This window comes from Aotus nancymaae, unplaced genomic scaffold (assembly GCF_030222135.1).
Source record: "Aotus nancymaae isolate 86718 unplaced genomic scaffold, 86718_ANA_hifiasm-v0.15.2.pri h1tg000040l, whole genome shotgun sequence".
NCBI lineage: Eukaryota > Metazoa > Chordata > Mammalia > Primates > Aotidae > Aotus > Aotus nancymaae.
In genome coordinates this window covers 15,131,543-15,146,160 of record NW_026988454.1, presented here as the reverse complement: position 1 = coordinate 15,146,160, position 14,618 = coordinate 15,131,543, and the positions used below count along the sequence as shown (strand labels likewise).

The following is a 14,618-nucleotide window of genomic DNA, read 5'->3' as shown; positions in this document are numbered from 1 at the left end:
TAAATAAATAAATAAATACAAAAATGAACAAAAATAATAAAAAAGAAAAATAAGGGAATCTTGTTTTTTAAAAAAAGATCTTAGCTCTTATTGAGCAGCTGCTTAGAGGAGAGGCTGGAAAAGTAAAGGAAAATTATAAATAAATAAAAGATGATAGCACAAGTTGGGTCATATGTAGGGGTTATTATAATGATAATATTTTAAAACACTATGATGAAACTATATAATGATTTTTACAAATAAAATAAAAATACTTTATTTCCCAGATTGAATACTATTTACTAAATTGTGGGATGTAACTACCAACTTGTTTCTAATTGGAAAATATTTGGAAACTAAATAATCATGGGACTAATTTGTATTGAAATAATATTAGATGGACTATGCTAATTCAGTGATGTTGCAGTGGAAAGGTAATTCAAGTTAGCAAGGTTCACACTTCCTTTTGGGAAGTAATAAATAAGTATTGATGATGTAAGATATATTGGAACAAATGACAAAGAAGAAATATCACTGTTCTTTGTCCCATGATTCTCAGTGGCTAATCATGTCCCATGATTCTCAGTAGCAGGGGCTAAACGGAAGAGGCTGTTCCTCAGTGGGCACTGTCCATGTAAGTAGCCAACACCTTTCATCCACCATTAGCTTGAAGAAACTAAAATATTATTTTCAGTGGTCATCATGTATCTGTGATAAGAAAAATTGCTAATTAGTGACTTTTCTTACCAGTCCATATTATCAAAAACAAAACATGACTCTAAAAGGATGGGTGATGAATAAACAATATAGGCAAATATTCTGTGTCTTTCCCAGTACTGGGCTACCCTATGTGACTCCATGGTTTTGGAGTATGAAGATGAAGGTTTAGATTCCTCCCTTTTCCATAACTTCTAATATCACTGTGCAGTCTCATGGGAACCAGGAACTCATTCTGAGGTTTGCAAATGAAGCCTCTGTCTGTGACTGTAAAAATGAAGCATCAGAATAGAACTGAGAGCCCAAGTCTGTTATAGAGCCTGGTGAGGTTCACGCCAGAGCAATGGAAGTGCACACACATATATTGCTGATGCATTTTTCATGCCTACATTATTATTGCCTGCTATGGGTGGTGAGTTGCTACAAGACAGAACAGAGGCTCACCTTTCCCCCAGAATCAAGGAGACGTGAGGACATCAGTCTCACTGCCTGGAACGTACAAAAATGACTTCAGCTTCAGGACATTGAGTTGAGTGTTTAAAAACTGTATGGTACATCTATAGTCCCAGAGAGGCCGAGAAGCAAGATTCACTTTTCCAGGAATCAAACACTCAGAGTATTAAAGCAGTAGCTGGTTTGCATCAGGACTCTGTCCCGAGGGCCCTTTGCAGCTCAGGAGCTGCTCAAGTCAGGGTTTGTCTTTGGTCTCATTTGGTTCAGTGACCTTTCTTTCCTTTGGTTCATTCACCAGTACAGGTCAGTATCTCTGCTTTGAAGGTGGGTTAAATGGCCTCAAGAGCCTGCCTCAACCTTGGTCAACAGTTCATTTCTGCTCAGGTGACAAACTGCAAAGATCAGTTGCTTACCAATTTGACCCACACATCAACTCAGAGACAGAAATAGATCTTCCTGGTTCCAGGAAGGGTCGATATTCACTAAAGCACAGTACATATTGACCCTTGGCATTTATTTTTCCCTAAAACATCTCTGTTCCATGCTTGCAGTTCCCATATTTCTTTAGCCATTTTTCACTTATAATGCCAGAAATGCTTACAAGGGAATCACAGAATAAGATCTGAGGGAAAAAAATCAGTAAGTCCATGTGTTAAATTTTTAATTCAGCTCAGATAAAAAGGAATCCAATCACAAATTCTAACCACGATTCAGAGCATGGAAAATTCTTTTGGAATTTGGATTACTCAATGTGAGTTCATTCTGCTCCAACTCATTTTAATAAACTCATTTCAATTCATAAATTATTACTAGGGCCAAAATTAAAATAAAGAAATGCTGTAGAAAATATGTGGTAAATAAAATGTGAAAACTATTTTAAAAATATATGCTTTACTGCAGTCAAAACCCAGTGTTTCCTTCATCAGCACAGTGTACTAAACCTCATCAAATTCCAAATTCCCTATTCCAGTGAAATAATACAAGAATTACTTAACTTTGTTATCTGGTCCATCCACCAGAGTTTAGAACTGCACTTCTACGGATACTGCTACTGTTGAAACTGTTTCTTAGTTATCTTTTCAGATGATTATGATAGCCTTCCTTCAAAAAGTAGTTCATTAAGAGAAGAGATTAGAAAACTCGGCAATTCAGTTGTAGCTTATAGACTACATCCCCCTTCTAGTCAAGAAATATGGGGAATACTGTATGTAATTCTACGTTCTTGAGTAGTCTCAGAGAGCAATAGAGACAGGCAAGGGACTTGCAATAGCTATGAGGATCCAATTACTGCCACGATTTTCTCAATTCCTTTAAATTTTCTGTGAGTCTCCATATCCCAGGAAAGGTGGGAGTGGGAAAGGACTGGCTTTGGAATGGGGTGTTGTGGAGATCACAGCTCACCTAGCCAGCTCTTTCACTGTGCCCTGAGCTAGGTAAGTCAGTCCCACTGCCTTCTAAGTGCCCTCAGCAATTAAATGGAATCACTACCTTCCCATGTACAAGAGGACTGACCAGCTCTCTCAGATTCTCATGCCCTGAGGAATGCTTATGAACCTCCAGAGTCCTCCCTGCTTCCTGTTCTATAGAGGAGGCTCAGCTGGAAGGCCCTTTTAACCTCAGCCTATACAGAGACAGATTCATTCTTTCCAGTTTGCCTCTTACTAGCCCACCAGTGTCTGAAGGAAACCACTAGCCAGACCTCCAACATTGAGGGTGTCAAACCAAACGATTTTAAGAGTCAGGTAATTAAAACACATGCAAGAAAATCTGCACATTGTTCTATCATTAGACTGGTAGAAGTTTTGATCTGTTGGAGAGAGAATCTCCTATATAAAGTTATATAGTTTTTTTTAAAGTATATTTTGTCCAAACAATCCAAGTATTTGGGCCAAATTTAGGTCTAGGTGTTAGTTTAAAACTCCGGAATTCTATTAAAAACTAACATTACTAAGAGTAAAGCATACAACAGATTAGGATTATACTTTCAAGAGTAATAAGCAGCTTGAAAGAGGGACAACTGGTTGAAAAATCAGAATAAATGAAAGAAACAGGAGAGTCTATGATGGGGGAATGAACTCAGACATTTATAACATAGGATTTTATTTTAATAAAATTTAAGGCAGCTCTCAATGGAAAGGCCACAGTATTATTTAAGATATGTATTGGAAGTTAAAAATATTAATATTGTCTTTCGATGAACAGATACTTCCATTTTGACAACTCCAATATATTACTTTTCTGCTCTATGGTTAGTTTTTGTGGTGTTTTTTCCTAAGAAATCTTCACCTGTCCCAAGGCTGTGGAGTGTGTTTGCATCTAGAAGTTTTATGGTTCTACATTTATAGTTAAGTTTGTGATCTCAAATTAGTGTTTTTACATGGAGTTAAGTAGTAGTAGTTGAGGCTTTTTTCCCATTGACCATCCTGTTGCCTTAATATTTGTTAGAAGTATTTTTCTTGGCCGGGCGGGTAGCTCATGCCTGTACACTTTGGGAGGCCAAGGCAGGTGGATCACTTGAAGTCAGGAGTTCAAGACCAGCTTGGCCAACATGGTGAAACTCCATCTCCACTAAAAAATACAAAAATTAGCTAGGCTTGGTGGTGTGCACCTGTAATCCCAACTACTCGGGAGGCTGAGGCAGGAGAATTGCTTGAACCTAGGAAGCGGAGGTTGCAGTGAGCCAAGATCTTGCCATTGTACTCTGCATTCCAGCCTGGGCAACAGAGTGAGACTCAAAAATTTTATTTTGCTCATTTGCTCATTTAACTGACTTGGCTTTTTGATTTAAAAAATATCAATGGACAGTATATGTGTGGGTCTCTTTATGGCTGTGTGTTCTCTTGTATTGATTTAGTTATCTATACTAATGCCAGTGCCACAATGCTTTGACTACTGTAGCTTTATCATTAAGTCTTGAAATAATGTAGCAGAGGTCTTCTACCATTGCCTTCTTTTTCAATCATGTTTCGGTCAGTCTAGGTCTTTGGCATTCCATATTCATTTTAGAATGAGTTTGTCAGTTTCTTCAAAAAAGAAAGCACCATTCATTTTATCCCATCATCAATGTAGTCTTATAACTGCAGGTGTAGGTGCTGGAGCTGGGACTTAGCTTTTAGGTAGCAGCCCCAATAAAAGAGTGTGTCAGGAATTTTTGTGGAGAAAGAAAATTTCTAAATAGAAGAGTGAGACAAAAATGGAAGGTACCACAAGACGTACCATGAGATGAGACATGCACAGAGTCCTGACAATTGGCCTTACCACTCACCAAGCCCTAACTGGAGTTTCAGAGTCACTGGTACTCCAGTCACCCAAGGAACAAAAAAAAAAAAAAAAGAAAGAACAAAGAAAGATGATGATTAGAGCACTTACTCACTTCTCCAGGATAAGTTAATGTAAAATGTCAGTTCAAACACAACTTGCAAGAGAACTACACACTGTAAAAATCAGACACTAAAAGGATGAGTGCAGAGATGCCTGTGGTCATTCCTTGACTATGGTGGAGAAATAAACAGCTCCAAAGGAAAGAGCTGCTTGGCCAGTGATACTGACTTATGTATCATTCTGTTACCAGAGGTGAGCACCTAGCTGATTAATAACCTCTTTCGCTCTCGAAGAAATCCTTACATATCCTGAAGCTGTCTTTAACTGGTTTGTAGATTCTATAGCATTTGGCATTGAACTCAATATCGTCTCAGAGGCAGAGGCAATTGGTAAATAACTTTTGAACAGTTTCAGTATATAGTCCCACACACCTCTACCTAGGACAGTAGTTACTACTCTAATTGTCAGATTCCATGAGTTTCTAGGACTCTCTGAAGATGGTAAGAAGATCTTTTGATAGTTTAAACTAGATCACCTTGAAAGAAGTGTAGATAATTGGTTTTGAAAATATGTCAGGTGCAGTGGTGTATATTAGGCCTATTAAGAAACTATTATAAAAATATAAGACAAGATAAAAATCTGAATGAAGGCAGTGAGAGTGGAAATAAATAAAAGACAGATAATTTAGAGATATTAAAATGGTAAAGTTGACATAACTAGATGATTAAAAGAATGTGGGGTGAGGGAGGGAGAGAGGGACAAATTCCTTAACAAGAAATACCATGTATTGTGTAATTACCATGTACCAGGCTTTATATATATTTTGTATGTAATTGTAAAACTCCTAGAAGTAGGTAATATTACCAACCCAGTTTAATGAAAAAGAAAATGGAAGCCTACCAAGATGTATGCAAGACAATTTGTAATCAGACAAGCTAACTCCCCTGCTCTTGCCTTTGTCTGCTAGGCTACCTAAACCATAGATTTCTGGCCATTGGTGGGTCAGGACGGTGGTACCAATAGCAAACATAGGATGAGGAGAAGGGTTTGGGGAGAAAGATAATGGCTTCAAGTGATAAGAGATTAAAATTGAGAGGTATAGGGTCTCCATGTGGAAATCTCTAATAGTTCAGAAGAGATAACTCAGCTGAAGTTATAAATGTTGGATTCATATGCTTACAGGAAAGAATTAATGCTATGAAAATGGATGAAGTATTACACGAAGATCCAGCTAGTGAAAGATAAAGAAGTTTGAGGCTGTGAGTCACTAACACCAACATTTAAAGGACAGAAAAAGAGAAATCTCTACTAAAGAGAAAGAAGACTAGCTACCTTGTTTCCCTATAAATCATAAGTGTACCATTTCATGAACTTTCACAAAGTGAATATGCCCAAATAACAGCATCTAGATCAAGAAATAAGCCATTACCAGCACCCTATTTGCCCCATTTCAAGTAATACACACCCCCACAAGGGTAACCACTGCACTAATTCCTAACAATATAGATCAGTTTGCCTGATTTTGAACTTGACACAAATGGAATTCCACAGTAAATGCTCTTTTGTGTCTGGCTTCTTGGACTCAGCATTGTTTTTATTCATCCATGTTAATTCCCATTGCAATAAAGATTCTCCTCTGCGGCAGACACCGTAAAGGCCGACAATGAGCCATGCCCCCTTCCCTCAAGTGAGGAAAGACCTGTGACCTGTCTCTAACCAATAGAACATGTCAAAGAAGATGAAATGTTATTTCCATCCTGCTGGCCTTGAAAAAGCTACCAGCTCTGCTGTAAAGTCCCCATGGAGAAGGCCATGTGGCAGGGAACTACAGGCTGCCAGTAAAAAGCCAGAGCCCTAAGTCACACAGCCACAAGGAAGGAAATTTTGCCAACAATCTGAATGCACTTAGATGCAGATTCTTCCCTAATAGAGCCCTCAGATGAGAGCATATCCTGGTCAGCACCTAGATTAAATTCTTATGAGACCCTGAGCAGAGAACCTAGTAAGTTATACTGAGATCCCAGGCCTGTGAAACTATGGATAATAACTGTGTGCTGTTTTACTATTCACAATAGCAAAGACATGGAATCAACCCAAATGTCCATCAGTGGGAGACTGGATAAAGAAAATGTAGTACATTTACATCATGGAATACTATGCAGCCATAAAAAGAAATGAAATCATGTCCTTTGTATGGTCATGGATGGAGCATGAAGCCATTGTCCATAGAAAACTAACATAGGAACAGAAAACTAAACACTGCATGTTCTCACTTATAAGTGGGAGCTGAACAATGAGAATACAGGGACACAGGGAGGGGAACCACACATACTGGGGTCTATCAGAGGATGTGGTGGGAGGAGGGAGACCATTAGAAAAAATAGCTAATGCATGCAGGGCTTAATGCCTAGATGATGGGTTGACAGGTGTTCCAAACCACCATGGCACGTGTTTACCTATGTAACAAACCTGCACATCCTGCACATGTACCCCAGAATGTAAAAATTAAAAATAAATAACTATGTGCTATTTTAAGTGACTTAGTTTGAGGTAATTTGTTATACAGCAACAGAAATCAAATATATACTGTATAAATATACTATAATTACTTTATCATTCTATTATTGATAAGTATTTCAGTAACTTTCCATTTTTGTCTATTAAATGGTGATGCTATAAATATTCACATATATATATATACACACATATATTGGTGAGGGTTGTTGTGTCAGTCAAGGTCCAGTCAGAAAACAGAAGCAACACAGTAATTTGAACAGGGAGATTTCATGTCAAAAAAAAAAATTGTTTACTATCTGCAGGGGATTAGCTACTAGAGGGGATAAAAGAGAGCTCTACAAAGTACTTAACGCTGAGGGAGACAAAAATTTGGAATAGGACCCCTTTCAAAGGATGGGATTCAGATCTCAATGCAGAGGATGAAGTTAAAACCCAGTGGAGGCTGAACTTAGCGGAGTTGCCCCAGGCCTCAGCTGCTCCGTAAGAGCAGATGGAGGCCAAGTACTGGGACTGGGAAGCTGGAAACCTCCCACTGCGATGCTGGTGGGCAGAAAACCCCCTGCTGCAATGCCTATGACATTTATGAAGAATTTGGAGGGAGGAGAAATTCTCTGAGGAGTGGGCTGGGGTCCCTGTAGGACTTAATGGGAAATCACCCACAGGAGATGCTGGGAAGTACCCATAGGGACGTCAGTGAAACCAGCTGGGGGTGAGTTCCACTGGGTGTCCCACAGCCTAGCCTTGCAGTGTAGGAAAAACGGTAACAAAACAAAAGTAGCCACTTTACAGGAAGAATCTTCTTCCTGCAGAATCATCCCTTCTAGACCCTCTAATGTCAAAGGAAGAATATTTAGTAGCTCCAGCTCCAGTATCCCCGGCAGGGCAGTGAACACTGGTTTTGTGGCTGAGAGGCAATAAATTGACAAATGTACAGGTGTACCCATAAGAGACTCATTATCTTTCTATTCTCTTTTAAATTGTGTGAAAGTATGAAATAAAAATGATTTTTTTTTTTTTTTGAGACGGAGTTTCGCTCTTGTTACCCAGGCTGGAGTGCAATGGCGCGATCTCGGCTCTCCACAACCTCCGCCTCCTGGGTTCAGGCAATTCTCCTGCCTCAGCCTCCTGAGTAGCTGGGATTACAGGCACGCACCACCATGCCCAGCTAATTTTTTTGTATTTTTAGTAGAGACGGGGGTTTCACCATGTTGACCAGGATGGTCTCGATCTCTTGACCCGAAATAAAAATGATTTTAAAAATTTATATCATAATGTCTTATGTTTAGAACAAACTATATTGGACAAAATAAAGGCAAAAGCAGAAATCAATAAAGTAGAAAATAAGGAAATTATAGAGAAGAAATACAAACTTATTTTGGCTATTTGAAAATATTAATGAAATTGAAAAAAAGAACTTTGGCAAAATTAATCCCGAAAAGTAGAAACAAGGTGCAAAGATATATACCAAAATATTAAGCATGAGAATGAGGAACTAATTGCACATGGAGAAGAGATTAAAATATAATAATAAACTAAGGAGAACAGCTTTTATGCCAACAAATTTGAAATTATACACACAATGGACACATTCCTAGAAAAATATATCCAAGTAGGAATAGAAAGAAAAAAATTACAATAATTAAGGACATTTTAAAAGTTGTTTAACATTGCTGTGGATTGAATGTGTCCCCTTAAATGTCATATGTTGAAGCCCTAATCCCTATTGTGACAGTATTTGGAAATGGGGTATTTGGGAAGTAATCAGGGTTGGATGAGGGTGAGGTCCTCAGGGTGGGCTGGGCCTCCATAAGAAATGACACCAGAGACCTTGCGCTCTCTCTCTTCCTGCCATGTGAAGATGCAGTGCAAAGGCTGCCATCTGCAAGACAGGGAGGAGCCCGAACCAGAAACCAACCATGCTGGCTTCAGGATCTTGGACTTAGAGACTCCAGAACAGCAAGAAAAATTTCTATTGTTTAAGTCACTCTCTATAGCATTTTTCTCTGGCAGCCTGAGCTGACTAAGACAAACATAATTTCACAAAGGAGACCCCAGATACAGTGTCTTGTGTTTATTTAATTTATTTTTGGGACAAAATTTCACCTTTGTTGCCCAGGCTGGAGTGCAATGGCACGATCTCGGCTCACTGCAACCTCTGCTTCCTGGGTTCAATCGATTCTCTTGCCTTAACCACCCCAGTAGCTGGTATTACAGGCACCTGCCACCATGCCTGCCTAATTTTTTTTGTATTTTTAGTAGAGACAGGGTTTCACCATGTTGGCTGGGCTGGTCTCGAATTCCTGACCTCAGGTGATCCACCTGCCTCAGCTGGGATTACAGGCATGAGCCACTGCACCTGGCCTCTTATATATTTATATCTGACCAAACATTTAAGGGGCAGATTAGTTCAATCTCAGGCAAATTTCCAGGGAATTGAAGAAGGATTCCTATCTAACTCATTCTATGAAGTCAGCACAACATTTGATGCTAAAAGTAGATAAGAAATGCGTAAGAAAGGAGTGCTACAGGCCAATCTTACTCATAAACATAGATGCAAAATCCCAAATGAAATATTTAAAATTATCCTTATTTTTTTTGACAAATTGTAATTGTGTAGAATTAGGGAATACACAGTGATGTCATGACACATGTGTACTGTATAATGACTGAATCAAATGAATTAACATATCCATCGTCTTAAATACTTATTTATTCCTCCTATTTAACTGTGACTTTCTATCTTTTGACTGACATTGCCCCATTCCACCACCCTTAGCCTTTGGTAACCATCATTCTACTCTCTGCTCCTATGAATTCAATTGTTTCAGATTCTACATATAAGTGAGAACATGTGGCTTTTGTCTTTCTCAGTTTAGCTTATTTTACCTAGCATAATGTTCTCCAGGTCCATCCATGCTGTTGCAAATGAACGAATTTTCTTCCTTTTTGTGGCTGAATAGTATTCCACTGCATATATAATATGGTTTGGCCGTGTTTCCACCCAGATCTCATCTTGAATTGTAGCTCCCACAATTCCCATGTGTCATGGGAGGGATCCAATGGGAGGTAATTGCATTGGGGGCAGGTCTTTCCCCCATACTGTTCTCTTGGTAGTGAATCAGTCTCATGAGATCTGATGGTTTAATAAGGGGTTTCCCTTTCTGCTTGGCTTTCATTCTCTCTTTGCCTGCTGCCATGTAAGATGTGACTTTACTTCTCCTTTGCCTTCCACCATGACTGTGGAACTCCCCAGCCATGTGGAACTGTGGGTCAATTAAAACTCTTTCCTTTATAAATCACCAAGTTTCAGATACATCTTTATTAGCAGCATGAAAATGGACTAATACTAACTGTATTAGTTTATTTGCTTTATCCATTCATCTGTTGATGGACACTTCAGTTGATTCCATAAGTTATCTATTGTAAATAGTGCTGCAATGACTGTGGGAGTACAGATATCTCTTCAGTGTAATTTCTGGATTATATGATAATTCTATGGTTGGTTTTTTTGAGGAAACTCCATGCTGTTTTCCATAATGGCTATATTCACATTCTCACCAACAAAGTGTGCAAGGATTCCCTTCCCTCCACATCCTCACCAACACTTGTTATCTTTGTCTTTTTAAAAAGACATTTAATCACCATTTCTATGGATACGAGATGATATTTCACTGTGGTTTTAATTTGCATTTCCCTAATGATTAATGACATTGAACATTTTTTCTTGCTTGGTAGAAATGCATGGTTGAGTTTTGCCTCTTCATCTTGGCAGAGCTTTAGGGTGGGCTTTGAGGTTGTACTGAGCTATTGTTTCAAAGCCTGGATGGTAGTCTAGTGCCTGAGCTTTGCTAAAAGGGGCCTTGAGGCTGAACATGGAGGCTAGCCATCTAGGAACTCAAGCCAGGTCAGGCTCTGTGACTCATATCTATAATCTCAGCACTTTGAGAGGCCCAGGTAGAAGAGTTGTTTGAGGCCAGGAGTGTGACACCAGCCTGGACAATATAGAGAGACCCCCATCTCTACAAAAAAGAAATAACCAAGCATGATGGAATGTCCCTGTGGTCCCAGCTATTGGGAGGCTGAGGCAGGAGGATTTCTTGAGCCCAGGAGTTGCAGGCTGCAATGAGCTATAATTGCACCACTGCACTCCAGCTTGGGTGACAGAGGGAGGCACTGTCTCTAATAAACAAACAAAGACTCAAGCCTAATTAATATGCTCTGGGAGCAAGCAGCTCAGCTCTGCCAATGGGCTATGCTACTGGTACCTGTGATCGGTGCCTCTGCTGGTAGTAATATGGAGCTACCACTAAGATCTGTGTGCCTGTCACTGTGGGCAGTGCCTCCTTTCTTTGTTTCTATCTGACCTCATGCGGTGTAGTCATGCCTTTCTCCTCTGTGTTCCCCATGAGACAAGACCAAAGTGGGCTTTGGCTTCACGGGATGCTAAGGGACCTAGATGTGAGTCTCTGGTTCTCTTTTCTCGCTATTGGTTGAGGAGATCCTCTGTGTGTGACTCTGCGTCAACTTGGAGGATGTGGAGAGGCAACACAGTCAATGTGAGACTGTTTCTCTTACCTGTCTAGTGCTGTTATTAGGTTCTACGGTCCATTCAGGTGTCTCAAGCTTATTCCCAAGTTTTGAGATTTTCACCAAGGTGTTCTCATCAGTGGATAGTTGTAGTTCAGCTTTCTATGTCGGGGGAGAGCAGTCTGGGACCTCCTGTTCTACCATCTTCCTCTGAATATCCCAAACAATGTACTAGCAAACCAAACTCACCTGTGTTTAAGAAGATAACACAAATTGACTAAGTTGGGTTCCCAGGTATTCAAAAGTATTTTAATGTTAGCAAACCTAAAAATGCTATTCACATTAGCAGATTAAAGCACTTAAACCATATGACAATAGGTGCACATAAACATTTGATGTATTTCAGTACCCATTCATGGTAAAAAAAAAAAAAAAAAAATTAACCAAGTAGAAATATATAACTTGGTAAAGGTTTATCCAAAAAATTACAGCAAACGTAATTCTGAATGGAAAAACATTAGAAGTATCTCTTTAAAAATTAACAACATGTCAGACATACAACTGTTCTTTTCTATTCAAGTTTGTACTCTAGGCCCTAGTCAGAGAAGACAATAAAGGTTAACTCTTGTATCCAATCACCACCAGATATGTACAAGAATATTCATAGCAACATTATTTGTAATATCCTTAAATGGGAAACAGTAAATAATGAGAAATGTGAGAATTAGATATTCTTTACTCTCCTAGAATCCTTGTATAGTTTAATCTGCATGTAATTTTTCTATATATAGACCATGGTATCTTTTTCTTGTTGGAGGGGGAGAGATTTTTGTTCTTTTATGTATACACCACACTGCTTATTACTTAAATCAATACATTATTTAAAGTATTTAAAAATAATTAGCAAATCAATAGCAGTAATAATTACTTATAGAAAAGTTAATATTTTCATATTTTATGTAAAATTATGTATCTATATTTATGTTGTATATTTGTGGAATTATCATGTAAAATTTGAAGCCAATCTCATTTTTGAAGAATTATATTTAATATTTTCTATTCTACCAGCCAGTTTTACATTACTATCATTTATATTTCTGTGAATTTTTTAGTGTAATATAGATACTTTTAATGAAATTAAACATAAATGTATGTGGATATATCTTTGGATCTTTCTAGATATATGGGTTATAAAATTACATAGAAAAATATGATGATGCCCAAAGGGAGCATAAATATTGCAGATCATAAGTAATTACACTCTCAAATGCTCATGGAATTGTTAATCATATTTATGACTAGCAATTTACTCACTAAAGTTTCCAATTCCTCGTTTACACTAGTGAACAATTACAATATTGCCAACCTGACAACACTGTCAAGAACTTAGCAGATTTTAGTTGACTTGTATGTAGGAAGACTTAATGCAATTTATGTGCAATTAAGAGTAGGCTATATGAAAAATAGCCTCCTCTTAGAATGATTCACTTTATTTTCAGTAGACAGCTTAAACCAAACCAAGACCATAATTTAAATTGGAAAATAATTTGTTGTTAGATACCCTGATCCAACAGGCTGCCTAGAGCCACCCTGCTGGGGCATCCATATTTATATTTCTTGGTCTACAAGCAGACTGTAGAAGAGCTCATTTTGAATTTTATTTCAAACCCCATGGTCTTAATTCCTTTACGTGGCCTCTTAGTTCATCCCTATGAGTTAGAGATTTATGTTTTTATGAGTGGTGATGAATGCTTAGAAAAAAATCTGGGGATATTTAGTAGAACCCTTGAGGCCCAACACTGAGTTGACAAAGGGATTTGTGGTTTTTTTGTTTGTTTTACAGCAGCCCTTTTATTTTTCCTCACACAATGATGTGTTGCTGGGGCCTGATGATCTCACATAACAGGAGAAAAAGGTGGAAGGTTGCTGTTTAATGAGTAATAAAGGTTCAGTTTTGTGAGATGAATAGTCCTAGAGATTGGTTGCACAACAATGAAGAGGTATTTAATATATTACTGAACTGTACAACAAAAAAAATATCAAACTTCTAATTGGGTCTGTCTGAAAAAGTCACATTAAAAACAAGCTGAAGTCAAGCCAGAAATGCTCATAGGTTTTTAGAAAGCTTGTCACAAGCAAAACTTTCCTATAAAAGTAAAAATCAGATAATCTCATCTCAAAGATTTTAATTACCAAGGACTAAATTATTGAGCTCTCTCATTTTTCCTTTCCTGAAATAGGAAATGGTCTAAGAAATAAAACCCTTAAAACATAACAATGATCCTGACTGAGTTGTGGCAATTTCACCAGGATTTCTGAGAAGGACTTGAATTAACTTATTATTTCCCATTGTATGTTAAAGTTCAGGTTTACTTTAAATGCTTTTATGAGGTTATTCTAGCTACCATTCTAGAAAACTTTGGAGGGGAATAGCAAACACAATAGCTAGACATTGATAGTATATAAATTTACAAAATGAAAGGATTTTGTTATATTTGGGGTCATTTCCAAAAGCTGTGACACTGAAGTCGACTCCTCACACACAGAAGTTGTCTGAGATTGACAACTGTGTTTTTTGAGTACACGGAATTGAAAACTATTAGATCCCTCTGATTTCTATAAGACACTTGAGAAATTTAAGCATGAGTCATGACTTGTCTTATAGCTAACCTAATGGCCCAACTTTAATTAATGGACCTCTGCTCTAACAGAGGCACGCTAGCCTGGTATATTTTGTCTATTTCTGTTAGCCAAATGAGCATTATTTTGTTAGCTGTCCTCCCTGTATCCATCCACCCATCCATTCATTTGCTAGTCTATTTATTTATTCACCAAAAATTCAGCAAAACTTTGTAGAACATCTATCTGGTATATACTTAGGAGGGGCTAAGCTATGAAAACAAATATGAGTAAAACACCCATGAGGACATTCTACCCTCAAGGATGTCACATTGTATTTAGGAACTTGAAAGATTGGTCTCTAGTTCTAATCTTTTTCTCTCCATTTCCAATCTATTTTGAACTGCCTTCTTTTTCTTTTCATGCCATTGATGTCAGTTCCCTTACTTTGCTTAATGTAGGTCATTTTGGTCTTGCACAACTCA

At 38.1% G+C, this 14,618-nt stretch overlaps 1 protein-coding gene across 4 annotated transcripts in view; it reads right to left on the bottom strand.

The window, feature by feature from the left end:
- The window catches only part of LOC105717162 (UPF0764 protein C16orf89-like), a 145,986-nt gene that overhangs the window by 112,240 nt on the left and 19,128 nt on the right, over positions 1-14,618 (bottom strand). For 3 of the 4 annotated variants that reach the window (XR_001107460.2, XR_010336582.1, XR_010336583.1), the window contains one exon: positions 11,563-11,763. The exons of the other annotated variant lie outside the window; for it this stretch is intronic. The gene's annotated coding sequence lies outside the window, so the exon portion shown is untranslated. The remainder of the gene's footprint in view (positions 1-11,562; positions 11,764-14,618) is intronic. 4 annotated transcript variants of the gene reach the window in all.